Source organism: Eptatretus burgeri, chromosome 1 (assembly GCF_056783735.1).
Source record: "Eptatretus burgeri isolate ZD-2024b chromosome 1, Ebu_testis_v1, whole genome shotgun sequence".
NCBI classification, from domain to species: Eukaryota; Metazoa; Chordata; class Myxini; order Myxiniformes; family Myxinidae; genus Eptatretus; species Eptatretus burgeri.
Window position 1 is genome coordinate 111,231,977 of NC_140961.1, and position 18,984 is coordinate 111,250,960.

Genomic DNA, 18,984 nt, shown 5'->3' on the forward strand with positions numbered 1-18,984 from the left:
GTATGACACATCCTAGGCATTGCTAGGTACCTTTGTGGGAGGAGGGAAGGTAAGGGTGGAGGTGGTAGGAGGCAGGGGAAGTATGGGAGGAGGTACCCGGCGTTGCCCAGCAATGCCGGTACCTTTGCTAGTCGGTAATAAAGAGCAGCTGAGGTGGTTGAGTCGTTAAAATCACATTGCATTGCCCTCACTGGCATGAGTTGATTCCCATGGATGCTCAGCATAAATTTTTACCCTCTGGTACAGAGTGGTGCTTTTTTACCTCTGCCAACGAAAGTGGATGGATGTTATGTTTTCACCCCTATCTGTCTGTTTGTCAGTGATCAGGATATCTCATAAAGTTATTGACAGATTCGGACGAATTTTGTTGGACAGGTTGGGTGTGTGACGATATCGGGTATAGTGGCGTGCGCCTGTAATCCAGCTACTCGGAGGCTTGGGTTGGAGGATCACAGAGACATTAGGAGACATTAGGATATTTGTGGAAGGGAGAGGGATGGGGTGGGGAACATGGGGAATACAAGATGGACATTACAGGGACTTTCAGGAAGGAAAGGAGGGGATTTGAATGAGGTGGGTTTGGGGTGGATTAACGGGGGTAGAAAAGATCGAGGATTTGGATGGGGAAGATAAGAGGTGGTGGTGAACAGCCGTTTTGAAGGCCTGGAGGAAAGGATGGGATTGAACAGAGTGAGGGAGTTTAATCGAAAGGCACGAAAAAAGAGGAATGAAAGAGTGAAGGTGAGCAGTGATTTGTGATTTTGATAGTTTTACCTGAAGGGGGTTGTTGGGGGACCTTGAGTGCCCTGTGGAAATATGGTGGGACTTATTGCAGACAGGGGGGGGCGAGACTGGAGAGGAGATGGAAGAAGACAGAAAGACCAGCTACCAGCCTGCGGTGAGAGAGTGAGAGGCCCAAAGACTCAGCCTCATTGCGGGAGATGCCAATGACCCGAAATGCCTTGGTTTCCATAGCATGAAACCGAGAAAGGTGGGAGGCAGGAGCACTAGCCCAGAGGGAAGAGCAGTGCTCCATCGGGCTGCGGATGAAAGCTTTGTATGTGGTCAGTAGCTCAGGTGGGCGGAGGAAGGACTTTGCACAACGGAGGATGCCCAGTCGGCGAATGGCTTTGGAGGCCAGGTTGTAAACGTGGCTTTCCCAGGAAAGATCATGGCAGATGTTGAGACCCAGAAGCTTGAAAGAAAGGAATTCTTCATGAGGATTGTTGAGAACGTGGAAGGGGGGGGGGTTCTAAATGGTCCTTTCAGAGACACAAAGTGAGAGTGTGAGATTTGTCCAGATTGAAAGACATGTTCCACGTGTTGGATCAGTTTGTGATTTTACACAGCTCTGTAGTGAGCGAAGAAGCTACTGCTTGCCGTTCTGAGAGATGACAAATGGTACGGCAGAGGGTGGAGTCATCAGCAGAGATATAAAGGATTTTCCAGAGAGTCGGAGAAATCATTGATGAAAACCAGAAAAATAACAGCACCCAGAATGCTACCTTGAGGAACTCCAGCCTGGACAGGAAGAGGGGATGAAAGAACTCCATTTAGGGCCACACGCTGACTGCGACAGGAGAGGAAGCCTGCGAGCCGTGAGTTCAGATGGCCTTGGATACCATTCGAAAAGAGTTTGGTGAGCAGGGCAGGGTGGCAGACCGTGTCAAAAGCATGCAATATATCCAAGGATGTAGCTCTGATTTCATGTCTGGCATTGAGGACCTCCATCCATTGATGGGAGAGCAGAAGCAGCATATCCAGGGTAGAGTGACCTGGTCTGAAACCAAATTGATGATTGGATATCAGGCCATTGGAGAAGAGCACCTTTTTCGTACAGGGCAGTATTGTTTGCTGATTTCCAAGCAGATGTCAGATGACCTTGAACAAATGAGAGGGTGAAAAGAACAGAGAGGGGGTGAGCTGTGGAGGAGCAGGCTTTTAGGACACGTGGGCTGATGCCATCTGGACCGGTTGCAGAATCTGAGTCGAGGATTGAAAGCAAGCTCTCCACCTTGTCAGGAGAAAAAGAACACAAAGTCCAGTAAGAGTTGGGTGCGACTGGGTAAAGTGGGTACAGAAAGTGGTGGGTTTTGGACACAAGATTTCGATGCAAACACTGAGTTTAGACATTCAGCCTTTTCACGTGCGGTATCAGCAATGTGGCCATTTGAGGTAAGGGAGGAGATGGAGGGGGAACATACATCAGAAGCAGATTTGATTAGATGCCACCAGGATTTGGCGGAGGGAGAGAGGTTTGAGAGTTCAGACGAGCTTAGAAAGATGTTTTCTGGCTCTCCTGAGGATAGATACACACTTGTTCCAAGCTTTATGGAAGGAACTGTGATTTCGCTCACTTGGGTTTGCTTTCCATGAGGCAAAGGCAAGTTATTTCAGGACAACTGCCTCACCACAAGTTTCAGTGAACCAAGCGTGTGAGGAAGGGTAGGACAACTGAAGACGAGAGGGGATATATCTGTGCATGAGGGAGAGCAAGTTTCTTTGAAAGAATTCCCAAGATGAGTTGATGTTGGAGGAAGTAGCGATGGGAGACCAGTCTAGAAGTTTAGTGGATGCTTTGAGACCCTGCCAGTCGGCTTGAGTGAAATGCCAGAGTCGACGGCGGTGAGGTGGTTCTCTGATAATAGCCAGAGAGATGTCCACTTTGTCAATCACGTGATCAGAAGAACCGATTGGAGCGGAGGAAGAGCAGCAGATATTGTCAGGGAAATTTGTCAAATTCAGATCCAGAAGAGATGGAGTGCCAATGGTTGAGATCCGGGTCCGGAAATTGACCGATTGAGTCAGTCCCAATGAGTCGCAGAAAGCTTTTGCCGAAGTGCCATGACAGGTGAGAGAGGTACCCACACCTAGCCAACTGGCATAATGACAATTGAAGTCGCCACATAAGAGGAAGAGAGAGTTTGGATGAGAAGATAGAAGATGGTCCATGTTTTCGGATAGTGAGGTGTAAATGGAGTCATCACTGTTTGGTAGACGGTACAATACACATACAAACATGACGTGGGAGTGGAGGGGAAGCAGTATCCAGAGGTATTCCTGGGGGTTTGGGGAGTGAGGGCAGTGCATGGAGGGTGAGGAATGGAGTCTTTAATGAAGAGAGCAACTCATCCACCAGGACGAGGCTCAGGTCTGTCATAGTCACACAAAATTGTGATTTATGAAGATATTCCTTCCACAAACCAGAAGGTATTTAATCCACAAACCAGCGATTTACGAAGATATTCCATCTTAAGAAGTTTTTAAAGAAAAATAAAATAATTAACTGGTTTCAATAATTGCTGGTGACAGTCACCCAAGTTATGCTGTTTTTATTTTTAAAGAAATTCAAATACCAAGGAGATGTAATATTTATACAAAGGTTGGCATGTCCCTGTTGCACCGTTGATTGAGTTGTGTGATAATTCTAATTAAGTGTGCCATTTCAATTTGAATTGGGAGGGCTTTTTCCTGGAATTACATTGTGCAACATTTTTGAGTGCCTTGCCTGTGGAGTTGTTGAATCCTCTTCCTCGAGGGTTTTTTTCTTCTTTTTTCGCCAAACCACCCTCCCCTCTCCCTTCCACAGTTTGAATCATTCACGAAATAAGAAGTTCAAAGTCACTCAAGAATGTCCGTCGTGGAAATTTTTTGGAGAAAGTTTTATTTTTCATGTTGCAGGTTATATTTATACCTGGCCATTCTTCCAGCAAGACAGCTGTTCTGTGAGCATGGAAAGCAGCATTATAATTTACTGAAGAGGCTTCTATTCAGTTTGAGAAAATTATCCAATTATTATGATGTCTTCATCTTGTATCTTTAATATTTAATCTGGCAATTGGTGCCAACAATAGAAGGCTATTTTGCTATTAAAAAATGTATGTGTGCAAACAAGTATGAAGACAATTGCACACACACATGCATCGGAAAACAAGGCAAGGAAGGACAGGTGTTCGAAGCAGTGTTCGAAGAAACTTTCAGGAAGGAAAGGAGGGGTTTTGAATGAGGTGGGTTTGGGGTGGATTAACGGGGGTAGAAAAGATCGAGGATTTGGATGGGGAAGATAAGAGGTGGTGGTGAACAGCCGTTTTGAAGGCCTGGAGGAAAGGATGGGATTGAACAGAGTGAGGGAGTTTAATCGAAAGGCACGAAAAAAGAGGAATGAAAGAGTGAAGGTGAGCAGTGATTTGTGATTTTGATAGTTTTACCTGAAGGGGGTTGTTGGGGGACCTTGAGTGCCCTGTGGAAATATGGTGGGACTTATTGCAGACAGGGGGGGGCGAGACTGGAGAGGAGATGGAAGAAGACAGAAAGACCAGCTACCAGCCTGCGGTGAGAGAGTGAGAGGCCCAAAGACTCAGCCTCATTGCGGGAGATGCCAATGACCCGAAATGCCTTGGTTTCCATAGCATGAAACCGAGAAAGGTGGGAGGCAGGAGCACTAGCCCAGAGGGAAGAGCAGTACTCCATCGGGCTGCGGATGAAAGCTTTGTATGTGGTCAGTAGCTCAGGTGGGCGGAGGAAGGACTTTGCACAACGGAGGATGCCCAGTCGGCGAATGGCTTTGGAGGCCAGGTTGTAAACGTGGCTTTCCCAGGAAAGATCATGGCAGATGTTGAGACCCAGAAGCTTGAAAGAAAGGAATTCTTCATGAGGATTGTTGAGAACGTGGAAGGGGGGGTTCTAAATGGTCCTTTCAGAGACACAAAGTGAGAGTGTGAGATTTGTCCAGATTGAAAGACATGTTCCACGTGTTGGATCAGTTTGTGATTTTACACAGCTCTGTAGTGAGCGAAGAAGCTACTGCTTGCCGTTCTGAGAGATGACAAATGGTACGGCAGAGGGTGGAGTCATGAGCAGAGATATAAAGGATTTTCCAGAGAGTCGGAGAAATCATTGATGAAAACCAGAAAAATAACAGCACCCAGAATGCTACCTTGAGGAACTCCAGCCTGGACAGGAAGAGGGGATGAAAGAACTCCATTTAGGGCCACACGCTGACTGCGACAGGAGAGGAAGCCTGCGAGCCGTGAGTTCAGATGGCCTTGGATACCATTCGAAAAGAGTTTGGTGAGCAGGGCAGGGTGGCAGACCGTGTCAAAAGCATGCAATATATCCAAGGATGTAGCTCTGATTTCATGTCTGGCATTGAGGACCTCCATCCATTGATGGGAGAGCAGAAGCAGCATATCCAGGGTAGAGTGACCTGGTCTGAAACCAAATTGATGATTGGATATCAGGCCATTGGAGAAGAGCACCTTTTTCGTACAGGGCAGTATTGTTTGCTGATTTCCAAGCAGATGTCAGATGACCTTGAACAAATGAGAGGGTGAAAAGAACAGAGAGGGGGTGAGCTGTGGAGGAGCAGGCTTTTAGGACACGTGGGCTGATGCCATCTGGACCGGTTGCAGAATCTGAGTCGAGGATTGAAAGCAAGCTCTCCACCTTGTCAGGAGAAAAAGAACACAAAGTCCAGTAAGAGTTGGGTGCGACTGGGTAAAGTGGGTACAGAAAGTGGTGGGTTTTGGACACAAGATTTCGATGCAAACACTGAGTTTAGACATTCAGCCTTTTCACGTGCGGTATCAGCAATGTGGCCATTTGAGGTAAGGGAGGAGATGGAGGGGGAACATACATCAGAAGCAGATTTGATTAGATGCCACCAGGATTTGGCGGAGGGAGAGAGGTTTGAGAGTTCAGACGAGCTTAGAAAGATGTTTTCTGGCTCTCCTGAGGATAGATACACACTTGTTCCAAGCTTTATGGAAGGAACTGTGATTTCGCTCACTTGGGTTTGCTTTCCATGAGGCAAAGGCAAGTTATTTCAGGACAACTGCCTCACCACAAGTTTCAGTGAACCAAGCGTGTGAGGAAGGGTAGGACAACTGAAGACGAGAGGGGATATATCTGTGCATGAGGGAGAGCACGTTTCTTTGAAAGAATTCCCAAGATGAGTTGATGTTGGAGGAAGTAGCGATGGGAGACCAGTCTAGAAGTTTAGTGGATGCTTTGAGACCCTGCCAGTCGGCTTGAGTGAAATGCCAGAGTCGACGGCGGTGAGGTGGTTCTCTGATAATAGCCAGAGAGATGTCCACTTTGTCAATCACGTGATCAGAAGAACCGATTGGAGCGGAGGAAGAGCAGCAGATATTGTCAGGGAAATTTGTCAAATTCAGATCCAGAAGAGATGGAGTACCATTGGTTGAGATCCGGGTCCGGAAATTGACCGATTGAGTCAGTCCCAATGAGTCGCAGAAAGCTTTTGCCGAAGTGCCATGACAGGTGAGAGAGGTACCCACACCTAGCCAACTGGCATAATGACAATTGAAGTCGCCACATAAGAGGAAGAGAGAGTTTGGATGAGAAGATAGAAGATGGTCCATGTTTTCGGATAGTGAGGTGTAAATGGAGTCATCACTGTTTGGTAGACGGTACAATACACATACAAACATGACGTGGGAGTGGAGGGGAAGCAGTATCCAGAGGTATTCCTGGGGGTTTGGGGAGTGAGGGCAGTGCATGGAGGGTGAGGAATGGAGTCTTTAATGAAGAGAGCAACTCATCCACCAGGACGAGGCTCAGGTCTGTCATAGTCACACAAAATTGTGATTTATGAAGATATTCCTTCCACAAACCAGAAGGTATTTAATCCACAAACCAGCGATTTACGAAGATATTCCATCTTAAGAAGTTTTTAAAGAAAAATAAAATAATTAACTGGTTTCAATAATTGCTGGTGACAGTCACCCAAGTTATGCTGTTTTTATTTTTAAAGAAATTCAAATACCAAGGAGATGTAATATTTATACAAAGGTTGGCATGTCCCTGTTGCACCGTTGATTGAGTTGTGTGATAATTCTAATTAAGTGTGCCATTTCAATTTGAATTGGGAGGGCTTTTTCCTGGAATTACATTGTGCAACATTTTTGAGTGCCTTGCCTGTGGAGTTGTTGAATCCTCTTCCTCGAGGGTTTTTTTTCTTCTTTTTCGCCAAACCACCCTCCCCTCTCCCTTCCACAGTTTGAATCATTCACGAAATAAGAAGTTCAAAGTCACTCAAGAATGTCCGTCGTGGAAATTTTTTGGAGAAAGTTTTATTTTTCATGTTGCAGGTTATATTTATACCTGGCCATTCTTCCAGCAAGACAGCTGTTCTGTGAGCATGGAAAGCAGCATTATAATTTACTGAAGAGGCTTCTATTCAGTTTGAGAAAATTATCCAATTATTATGATGTCTTCATCTTGTATCTTTAATATTTAATCTGGCAATTGGTGCCAACAATAGAAGGCTATTTTGCTATTAAAAAATGTATGTGTGCAAACAAGTATGAAGACAATTGCACACACACATGCATCGGAAAACAAGGCAAGGAAGGACAGGTGTTCGAAGCAGTGTTCGAAGAAACTTTCAGGAAGGAAAGGAGGGGTTTTGAATGAGGTGGGTTTGGGGTGGATTAACGGGGGTAGAAAAGATCGAGGATTTGGATGGGGAAGATAAGAGGTGGTGGTGAACAGCCGTTTTGAAGGCCTGGAGGAAAGGATGGGATTGAACAGAGTGAGGGAGTTTAATCGAAAGGCACGAAAAAGAGGAATGAAAGAGTGAAGGTGTGCAGTGATTTGTGGTTTTGATAGTTTTACCTGAAGGGAGTTGTTGGTGCAGCTTGAGTGACCTGTGGAAATATGGAGGGAATTATTGCAGACAGGGGGCGAGACTGGAGAGGAGATGGAAGAAGACAGAAAGACCAGCTACCAGCCTGCGGTGAGAGAGTGAGAGGCCCAAAGACTCAGCCTCATTGCGGGAGATGCCAATGACCCGAAATGCCTTGGTTTCCATAGCATGAAACCGAGAAAGGTGGGAGGCAGGAGCACTAGCCCAGAGGGAAGAGCAGTACTCCATCGGGCTGCGGATGAAAGCTTTGTATGTGGTCAGTAGCTCAGGTGGGCGGAGGAAGGACTTTGCACAACGGAGGATGCCCAGTCGGCGAATGGCTTTGGAGGCCAGGTTGTAAACGTGGCTTTCCCAGGAAAGATCATGGCAGATGTTGAGACCCAGAAGCTTGAAAGAAAGGAATTCTTCATGAGGATTGTTGAGAACGTGGAAGGGGGGGGGTTCTAAATGGTCCTTTCAGAGACACAAAGTGAGAGTGTGAGATTTGTCCAGATTGAAAGACATGTTCCACGTGTTGGATCAGTTTGTGATTTTACACAGCTCTGTAGTGAGCGAAGAAGCTACTGCTTGCCGTTCTGAGAGATGACAAATGGTACGGCAGAGGGTGGAGTCATGAGCAGAGATATAAAGGATTTTCCAGAGAGTCGGAGAAATCATTGATGAAAACCAGAAAAATAACAGCACCCAGAATGCTACCTTGAGGAACTCCAGCCTGGACAGGAAGAGGGGATGAAAGAACTCCATTTAGGGCCACACGCTGACTGCGACAGGAGAGGAAGCCTGCGAGCCGTGAGTTCAGATGGCCTTGGATACCATTCGAAAAGAGTTTGGTGAGCAGGGCAGGGTGGCAGACCGTGTCAAAAGCATGCAATATATCCAAGGATGTAGCTCTGATTTCATGTCTGGCATTGAGGACCTCCATCCATTGATGGGAGAGCAGAAGCAGCATATCCAGGGTAGAGTGACCTGGTCTGAAACCAAATTGATGATTGGATATCAGGCCATTGGAGAAGAGCACCTTTTTCGTACAGGGCAGTATTGTTTGCTGATTTCCAAGCAGATGTCAGATGACCTTGAACAAATGAGAGGGTGAAAAGAACAGAGAGGGGGTGAGCTGTGGAGGAGCAGGCTTTTAGGACACGTGGGCTGATGCCATCTGGACCGGTTGCAGAATCTGAGTCGAGGATTGAAAGCAAGCTCTCCACCTTGTCAGGAGAAAAAGAACACAAAGTCCAGTAAGAGTTGGGTGCGACTGGGTAAAGTGGGTACAGAAAGTGGTGGGTTTTGGACACAAGATTTCGATGCAAACACTGAGTTTAGACATTCAGCCTTTTCACGTGCGGTATCAGCAATGTGGCCATTTGAGGTAAGGGAGGAGATGGAGGGGGAACATACATCAGAAGCAGATTTGATTAGATGCCACCAGGATTTGGCGGAGGGAGAGAGGTTTGAGAGTTCAGACGAGCTTAGAAAGATGTTTTCTGGCTCTCCTGAGGATAGATACACACTTGTTCCAAGCTTTATGGAAGGAACTGTGATTTCGCTCACTTGGGTTTGCTTTCCATGAGGCAAAGGCAAGTTATTTCAGGACAACTGCCTCACCACAAGTTTCAGTGAACCAAGCGTGTGAGGAAGGGTAGGACAACTGAAGACGAGAGGGGATATATCTGTGCATGAGGGAGAGCAAGTTTCTTTGAAAGAATTCCCAAGATGAGTTGATGTTGGAGGAAGTAGCGATGGGAGACCAGTCTAGAAGTTTAGTGGATGCTTTGAGACCCTGCCAGTCGGCTTGAGTGAAATGCCAGAGTCGACGGCGGTGAGGTGGTTCTCTGATAATAGCCAGAGAGATGTCCACTTTGTCAATCACGTGATCAGAAGAACCGATTGGAGCGGAGGAAGAGCAGCAGATATTGTCAGGGAAATTTGTCAAATTCAGATCCAGAAGAGATGGAGTGCCAATGGTTGAGATCCGGGTCCGGAAATTGACCGATTGAGTCAGTCCCAATGAGTCGCAGAAAGCTTTTGCCGAAGTGCCATGACAGGTGAGAGAGGTACCCACACCTAGCCAACTGGCATAATGACAATTGAAGTCGCCACATAAGAGGAAGAGAGAGTTTGGATGAGAAGATAGAAGATGGTCCATGTTTTCGGATAGTGAGGTGTAAATGGAGTCATCACTGTTTGGTAGACGGTACAATACACATACAAACATGACGTGGGAGTGGAGGGGAAGCAGTATCCAGAGGTATTCCTGGGGGTTTGGGGAGTGAGGGCAGTGCATGGAGGGTGAGGAATGGAGTCTTTAATGAAGAGAGCAACTCATCCACCAGGACGAGGCTCAGGTCTGTCATAGTCACACAAAATTGTGATTTATGAAGATATTCCTTCCACAAACCAGAAGGTATTTAATCCACAAACCAGCGATTTACGAAGATATTCCATCTTAAGAAGTTTTTAAAGAAAAATAAAATAATTAACTGGTTTCAATAATTGCTGGTGACAGTCACCCAAGTTATGCTGTTTTTATTTTTAAAGAAATTCAAATACCAAGGAGATGTAATATTTATACAAAGGTTGGCATGTCCCTGTTGCACCGTTGATTGAGTTGTGTGATAATTCTAATTAAGTGTGCCATTTCAATTTGAATTGGGAGGGCTTTTTCCTGGAATTACATTGTGCAACATTTTTGAGTGCCTTGCCTGTGGAGTTGTTGAATCCTCTTCCTCGAGGGTTTTTTTTTCTTCTTTTTTCGCCAAACCACCCTCCCCTCTCCCTTCCACAGTTTGAATCATTCACGAAATAAGAAGTTCAAAGTCACTCAAGAATGTCCGTCGTGGAAATTTTTTGGAGAAAGTTTTATTTTTCATGTTGCAGGTTATATTTATACCTGGCCATTCTTCCAGCAAGACAGCTGTTCTGTGAGCATGGAAAGCAGCATTATAATTTACTGAAGAGGCTTCTATTCAGTTTGAGAAAATTATCCAATTATTATGATGTCTTCATCTTGTATCTTTAATATTTAATCTGGCAATTGGTGCCAACAATAGAAGGCTATTTTGCTATTAAAAAATGTATGTGTGCAAACAAGTATGAAGACAATTGCACACACACATGCATCGGAAAACAAGGCAAGGAAGGACAGGTGTTCGAAGCAGTGTTCGAAGAAACTTTCAGGAAGGAAAGGAGGGGTTTTGAATGAGGTGGGTTTGGGGTGGATTAACGGGGGTAGAAAAGATCGAGGATTTGGATGGGGAAGATAAGAGGTGGTGGTGAACAGCCGTTTTGAAGGCCTGGAGGAAAGGATGGGATTGAACAGAGTGAGGGAGTTTAATCGAAAGGCACGAAAAAGAGGAATGAAAGAGTGAAGGTGAGCAGTGATTTGTGATTTTGATAGTTTTACCTGAAGGGGGTTGTTGGGGGACCTTGAGTGCCCTGTGGAAATATGGTGGGACTTATTGCAGACAGGGGGGGGCGAGACTGGAGAGGAGATGGAAGAAGACAGAAAGACCAGCTACCAGCCTGCGGTGAGAGAGTGAGAGGCCCAAAGACTCAGCCTCATTGCGGGAGATGCCAATGACCCGAAATGCCTTGGTTTCCATAGCATGAAACCGAGAAAGGTGGGAGGCAGGAGCACTAGCCCAGAGGGAAGAGCAGTACTCCATCGGGCTGCGGATGAAAGCTTTGTATGTGGTCAGTAGCTCAGGTGGGCGGAGGAAGGACTTTGCACAACGGAGGATGCCCAGTCGGCGAATGGCTTTGGAGGCCAGGTTGTAAACGTGGCTTTCCCAGGAAAGATCATGGCAGATGTTGAGACCCAGAAGCTTGAAAGAAAGGAATTCTTCATGAGGATTGTTGAGAACGTGGAAGGGGGGGGGGGTTCTAAATGGTCCTTTCAGAGACACAAAGTGAGAGTGTGAGATTTGTCCAGATTGAAAGACATGTTCCACGTGTTGGATCAGTTTGTGATTTTACACAGCTCTGTAGTGAGCGAAGAAGCTACTGCTTGCCGTTCTGAGAGATGACAAATGGTACGGCAGAGGGTGGAGTCATGAGCAGAGATATAAAGGATTTTCCAGAGAGTCGGAGAAATCATTGATGAAAACCAGAAAAATAACAGCACCCAGAATGCTACCTTGAGGAACTCCAGCCTGGACAGGAAGAGGGGATGAAAGAACTCCATTTAGGGCCACACGCTGACTGCGACAGGAGAGGAAGCCTGCGAGCCGTGAGTTCAGATGGCCTTGGATACCATTCGAAAAGAGTTTGGTGAGCAGGGCAGGGTGGCAGACCGTGTCAAAAGCATGCAATATATCCAAGGATGTAGCTCTGATTTCATGTCTGGCATTGAGGACCTCCATCCATTGATGGGAGAGCAGAAGCAGCATATCCAGGGTAGAGTGACCTGGTCTGAAACCAAATTGATGATTGGATATCAGGCCATTGGAGAAGAGCACCTTTTCGTACAGGGCAGTATTGTTTGCTGATTTCCAAGCAGATGTCAGATGACCTTGAACAAATGAGAGGGTGAAAAGAACAGAGAGGGGGTGAGCTGTGGAGGAGCAGGCTTTTAGGACACGTGGGCTGATGCCATCTGGACCGGTTGCAGAATCTGAGTCGAGGATTGAAAGCAAGCTCTCCACCTTGTCAGGAGAAAAAGAACACAAAGTCCAGTAAGAGTTGGGTGCGACTGGGTAAAGTGGGTACAGAAAGTGGTGGGTTTTGGACACAAGATTTCGATGCAAACACTGAGTTTAGACATTCAGCCTTTTCACGTGCGGTATCAGCAATGTGGCCATTTGAGGTAAGGGAGGAGATGGAGGGGGAACATACATCAGAAGCAGATTTGATTAGATGCCACCAGGATTTGGCGGAGGGAGAGAGGTTTGAGAGTTCAGACGAGCTTAGAAAGATGTTTTCTGGCTCTCCTGAGGATAGATACACACTTGTTCCAAGCTTTATGGAAGGAACTGTGATTTCGCTCACTTGGGTTTGCTTTCCATGAGGCAAAGGCAAGTTATTTCAGGACAACTGCCTCACCACAAGTTTCAGTGAACCAAGCGTGTGAGGAAGGGTAGGACAACTGAAGACGAGAGGGGATATATCTGTGCATGAGGGAGAGCAAGTTTCTTTGAAAGAATTCCCAAGATGAGTTGATGTTGGAGGAAGTAGCGATGGGAGACCAGTCTAGAAGTTTAGTGGATGCTTTGAGACCCTGCCAGTCGGCTTGAGTGAAATGCCAGAGTCGACGGCGGTGAGGTGGTTCTCTGATAATAGCCAGAGAGATGTCCACTTTGTCAATCACGTGATCAGAAGAACCGATTGGAGCGGAGGAAGAGCAGCAGATATTGTCAGGGAAATTTGTCAAATTCAGATCCAGAAGAGATGGAGTGCCAATGGTTGAGATCCGGGTCCGGAAATTGACCGATTGAGTCAGTCCCAATGAGTCGCAGAAAGCTTTTGCCGAAGTGCCATGACAGGTGAGAGAGGTACCCACACCTAGCCAACTGGCATAATGACAATTGAAGTCGCCACATAAGAGGAAGAGAGAGTTTGGATGAGAAGATAGAAGATGGTCCATGTTTTCGGATAGTGAGGTGTAAATGGAGTCATCACTGTTTGGTAGACGGTACAATACACATACAAACATGACGTGGGAGTGGAGGGGAAGCAGTATCCAGAGGTATTCCTGGGGGTTTGGGGAGTGAGGGCAGTGCATGGAGGGTGAGGAATGGAGTCTTTAATGAAGAGAGCAACTCATCCACCAGGACGAGGCTCAGGTCTGTCATAGTCACACAAAATTGTGATTTATGAAGATATTCCTTCCACAAACCAGAAGGTATTTAATCCACAAACCAGCGATTTACGAAGATATTCCATCTTAAGAAGTTTTTAAAGAAAAATAAAATAATTAACTGGTTTCAATAATTGCTGGTGACAGTCACCCAAGTTATGCTGTTTTTATTTTTAAAGAAATTCAAATACCAAGGAGATGTAATATTTATACAAAGGTTGGCATGTCCCTGTTGCACCGTTGATTGAGTTGTGTGATAATTCTAATTAAGTGTGCCATTTCAATTTGAATTGGGAGGGCTTTTTCCTGGAATTACATTGTGCAACATTTTTGAGTGCCTTGCCTGTGGAGTTGTTGAATCCTCTTCCTCGAGGGTTTTTTTCTTCTTTTTCGCCAAACCACCCTCCCCTCTCCCTTCCACAGTTTGAATCATTCACGAAATAAGAAGTTCAAAGTCACTCAAGAATGTCCGTCGTGGAAATTTTTTGGAGAAAGTTTTATTTTTCATGTTGCAGGTTATATTTATACCTGGCCATTCTTCCAGCAAGACAGCTGTTCTGTGAGCATGGAAAGCAGCATTATAATTTACTGAAGAGGCTTCTATTCAGTTTGAGAAAATTATCCAATTATTATGATGTCTTCATCTTGTATCTTTAATATTTAATCTGGCAATTGGTGCCAACAATAGAAGGCTATTTTGCTATTAAAAAATGTATGTGTGCAAACAAGTATGAAGACAATTGCACACACACATGCATCGGAAAACAAGGCAAGGAAGGACAGGTGTTCGAAGCAGTGTTCGAAGAAACTTTCAGGAAGGAAAGGAGGGGTTTTGAATGAGGTGGGTTTGGGGTGGATTAACGGGGGTAGAAAAGATCGAGGATTTGGATGGGGAAGATAAGAGGTGGTGGTGAACAGCCGTTTTGAAGGCCTGGAGGAAAGGATGGGATTGAACAGAGTGAGGGAGTTTAATCGAAAGGCACGAAAAAGAGGAATGAAAGAGTGAAGGTGAGCAGTGATTTGTGATTTTGATAGTTTTACCTGAAGGGGGTTGTTGGGGGACCTTGAGTGCCCTGTGGAAATATGGTGGGACTTATTGCAGACAGCGGGGGGCGAGACTGGAGAGGAGATGGAAGAAGACAGAAAGACCAGCTACCAGCCTGCGGTGAGAGAGTGAGAGGCCCAAAGACTCAGCCTCATTGCGGGAGATGCCAATGACCCGAAATGCCTTGGTTTCCATAGCATGAAACCGAGAAAGGTGGGAGGCAGGAGCACTAGCCCAGAGGGAAGAGCAGTACTCCATCGGGCTGCGGATGAAAGCTTTGTATGTGGTCAGTAGCTCAGGTGGGCGGAGGAAGGACTTTGCACAACGGAGGATGCCCAGTCGGCGAATGGCTTTGGAGGCCAGGTTGTAAACGTGGCTTTCCCAGGAAAGATCATGGCAGATGTTGAGACCCAGAAGCTTGAAAGAAAGGAATTCTTCATGAGGATTGTTGAGAACGTGGAAGGGGGGTTCTAAATGGTCCTTTCAGAGACACAAAGTGAGAGTGTGAGATTTGTCCAGATTGAAAGACATGTTCCACGTGTTGGATCAGTTTGTGATTTTACACAGCTCTGTAGTGAGCGAAGAAGCTACTGCTTGCCGTTCTGAGAGATGACAAATGGTACGGCAGAGGGTGGAGTCATGAGCAGAGATATAAAGGATTTTCCAGAGAGTCGGAGAAATCATTGATGAAAACCAGAAAAATAACAGCACCCAGAATGCTACCTTGAGGAACTCCAGCCTGGACAGGAAGAGGGGATGAAAGAACTCCATTTAGGGCCACACGCTGACTGCGACAGGAGAGGAAGCCTGCGAGCCGTGAGTTCAGATGGCCTTGGATACCATTCGAAAAGAGTTTGGTGAGCAGGGCAGGGTGGCAGACCGTGTCAAAAGCATGCAATATATCCAAGGATGTAGCTCTGATTTCATGTCTGGCATTGAGGACCTCCATCCATTGATGGGAGAGCAGAAGCAGCATATCCAGGGTAGAGTGACCTGGTCTGAAACCAAATTGATGATTGGATATCAGGCCATTGGAGAAGAGCACCTTTTCGTACAGGGCAGTATTGTTTGCTGATTTCCAAGCAGATGTCAGATGACCTTGAACAAATGAGAGGGTGAAAAGAACAGAGAGGGGGTGAGCTGTGGAGGAGCAGGCTTTTAGGACACGTGGGCTGATGCCATCTGGACCGGTTGCAGAATCTGAGTCGAGGATTGAAAGCAAGCTCTCCACCTTGTCAGGAGAAAAAGAACACAAAGTCCAGTAAGAGTTGGGTGCGACTGGGTAAAGTGGGTACAGAAAGTGGTGGGTTTTGGACACAAGATTTCGATGCAAACACTGAGTTTAGACATTCAGCCTTTTCACGTGCGGTATCAGCAATGTGGCCATTTGAGGTAAGGGAGGAGATGGAGGGGGAACATACATCAGAAGCAGATTTGATTAGATGCCACCAGGATTTGGCGGAGGGAGAGAGGTTTGAGAGTTCAGACGAGCTTAGAAAGATGTTTTCTGGCTCTCCTGAGGATAGATACACACTTGTTCCAAGCTTTATGGAAGGAACTGTGATTTCGCTCACTTGGGTTTGCTTTCCATGAGGCAAAGGCAAGTTATTTCAGGACAACTGCCTCACCACAAGTTTCAGTGAACCAAGCGTGTGAGGAAGGGTAGGACAACTGAAGACGAGAGGGGATATATCTGTGCATGAGGGAGAGCAAGTTTCTTTGAAAGAATTCCCAAGATGAGTTGATGTTGGAGGAAGTAGCGATGGGAGACCAGTCTAGAAGTTTAGTGGATGCTTTGAGACCCTGCCAGTCGGCTTGAGTGAAATGCCAGAGTCGACGGCGGTGAGGTGGTTCTCTGATAATAGCCAGAGAGATGTCCACTTTGTCAATCACGTGATCAGAAGAACCGATTGGAGCGGAGGAAGAGCAGCAGATATTGTCAGGGAAATTTGTCAAATTCAGATCCAGAAGAGATGGAGTGCCAATGGTTGAGATCCGGGTCCGGAAATTGACCGATTGAGTCAGTCCCAATGAGTCGCAGAAAGCTTTTGCCGAAGTGCCATGACAGGTGAGAGAGGTACCCACACCTAGCCAACTGGCATAATGACAATTGAAGTCGCCACATAAGAGGAAGAGAGAGTTTGGATGAGAAGATAGAAGATGGTCCATGTTTTCGGATAGTGAGGTGTAAATGGAGTCATCACTGTTTGGTAGACGGTACAATACACATACAAACATGACGTGGGAGTGGAGGGGAAGCAGTATCCAGAGGTATTCCTGGGGGTTTGGGGAGTGAGGGCAGTGCATGGAGGGTGAGGAATGGAGTCTTTAATGAAGAGAGCAACTCATCCACCAGGACGAGGCTCAGGTCTGTCATAGTCACACAAAATTGTGATTTATGAAGATATTCCTTCCACAAACCAGAAGGTATTTAATCCACAAACCAGCGATTTACGAAGATATTCCATCTTAAGAAGTTTTTAAAGAAAAATAAAATAATTAACTGGTTTCAATAATTGCTGGTGACAGTCACCCAAGTTATGCTGTTTTTATTTTTAAAGAAATTCAAATACCAAGGAGATGTAATATTTATACAAAGGTTGGCATGTCCCTGTTGCACCGTTGATTGAGTTGTGTGATAATTCTAATTAAGTGTGCCATTTCAATTTGAATTGGGAGGGCTTTTTCCTGGAATTACATTGTGCAACATTTTTGAGTGCCTTGCCTGTGGAGTTGTTGAATCCTCTTCCTCGAGGGTTTTTTTTCTTCTTTTTTCGCCAAACCACCCTCCCCTCTCCCTTCCACAGTTTGAATCATTCACGAAATAAGAAGTTCAAAGTCACTCAAGAATGTCCGTCGTGGAAATTTTTTGGAGAAAGTTTTATTTTTCATGTTGCAGGTTATATTTATACCTGGCCATTCTTCCAGCAAGACAGCTGTTCTGTGAGCATGGAAAGCAGCATTATAATTTACTGAAGAGGCTTCTATTCAGTTTGAGAAAATTATCCAATTATTATGATGTCTTCATCTTGTATCTTTAATATTTAATCTGGCAATTGGTGCCAACAATAGAAGGCTATTTTGCTATTAAAAAATGTATGTGTGCAAACAAGTATGAAGACAATTGCACACACACATGCATCGGAAAACAAGGCAAGGAAGGACAGGTGTTCGAAGAAACTTTCAGGAAGGAAAGGAGGGGTTTTGAATGAGGTGGGTTTGGGGTGGATTAACGGGGGTAGAAAAGATCGAGGATTTGGATGGGGAAGATAAGAGGTGGTGGTGAACAGCCGTTTTGAAGGCCTGGAGGAAAGTATGGGATTGAACAGAGTGAGGGAGTTTATTCGAAAGGCACGAAAAAAGAGGAATGAAAGAGTGAAGGTGAGCAGTGATTTGTGATTTTGATAGTTTTACCTGAAGGGGGTTGTTGGGGGACCTTGAGTGCCCTGCGGAAATATGGTGGGACATATTGCAGACAGGGGGGGGCGAGACTGGAGAGGAGATGTTCGAAGTGTTCAGAAAGAAAGCAGAAAGTGTTCGAAGCAGACGAAGGATGCACGCAATGAAACAGATAGCATGCTTTGAGTGTTGCTATGAACCAGGGGGTACATCATCATGGAGTGTTTCCTCCTTAATCGTTGTCGAGAGCACGAGGATGTTTTGTTCATTTTGAAATGCTTTGCTGTTCGGTTTCATCGTCCGTCATATTTTTTGTTCAATCGACTACATGTCTTGTCCTTCCTTCATTTATTTTCTCTACAAACCAAATGAGAGCATTGAAAGTGAATATTTTGTATGACTGGTCAGACCAAGACTGTCATGACCTGCACTGTTGTGAGTGCAAAATATGTGCTGTCGAAATGGAATGGCGTGCGTGGAAAATATGACTTTGGTTTGACTTGGAATGACGTTCGGTGATGAGGAATTTCACTTTTTTTTTTTTTTGTATACCTTGGTCGAGGCTCGTATGAGAGCAATCACACAACTCACATCAAGGAGGCATGAGACAAGAGGGGCGGGAGTGGAAGGGACAAAACAGTGGGGAACAGACACATTAGGTGAACTGTGGAAGGGAGAGGGATGGGGATGGGACGGAGAACATGGCGAAGAGAAGATGGACATTTCAGGGACTTTCAGGAAGGAAAGCAGGAGAAATGAAGGAAGTGGGCTTCGGTGGATTATCGGGGGTAGAAAAGATCGAGGATTTGGATGGGGGAAGATAAGAGGTGGTGGTGAACAGCTGTTTTGAAAGCCTGGAGGGAAGAATGGGAAAGAATAGAGTGAGGAAGTTTATTCCAAAGGCGGGAAAAAAGAGGAATGAAAGAGTGAAGATGAGCAGTGATTTTTGATTTTGGTAGTTTTACCAGAAGGGGGTTGTTGGCGGACCTTGAGCGCCCTGTGGAAATGTGGTGGGGACAAATCGCAGAGAGAGCAGGGGGGCAAGGCTGGAGAGGAGTCGGTAGAAGACAGAAAGACCAC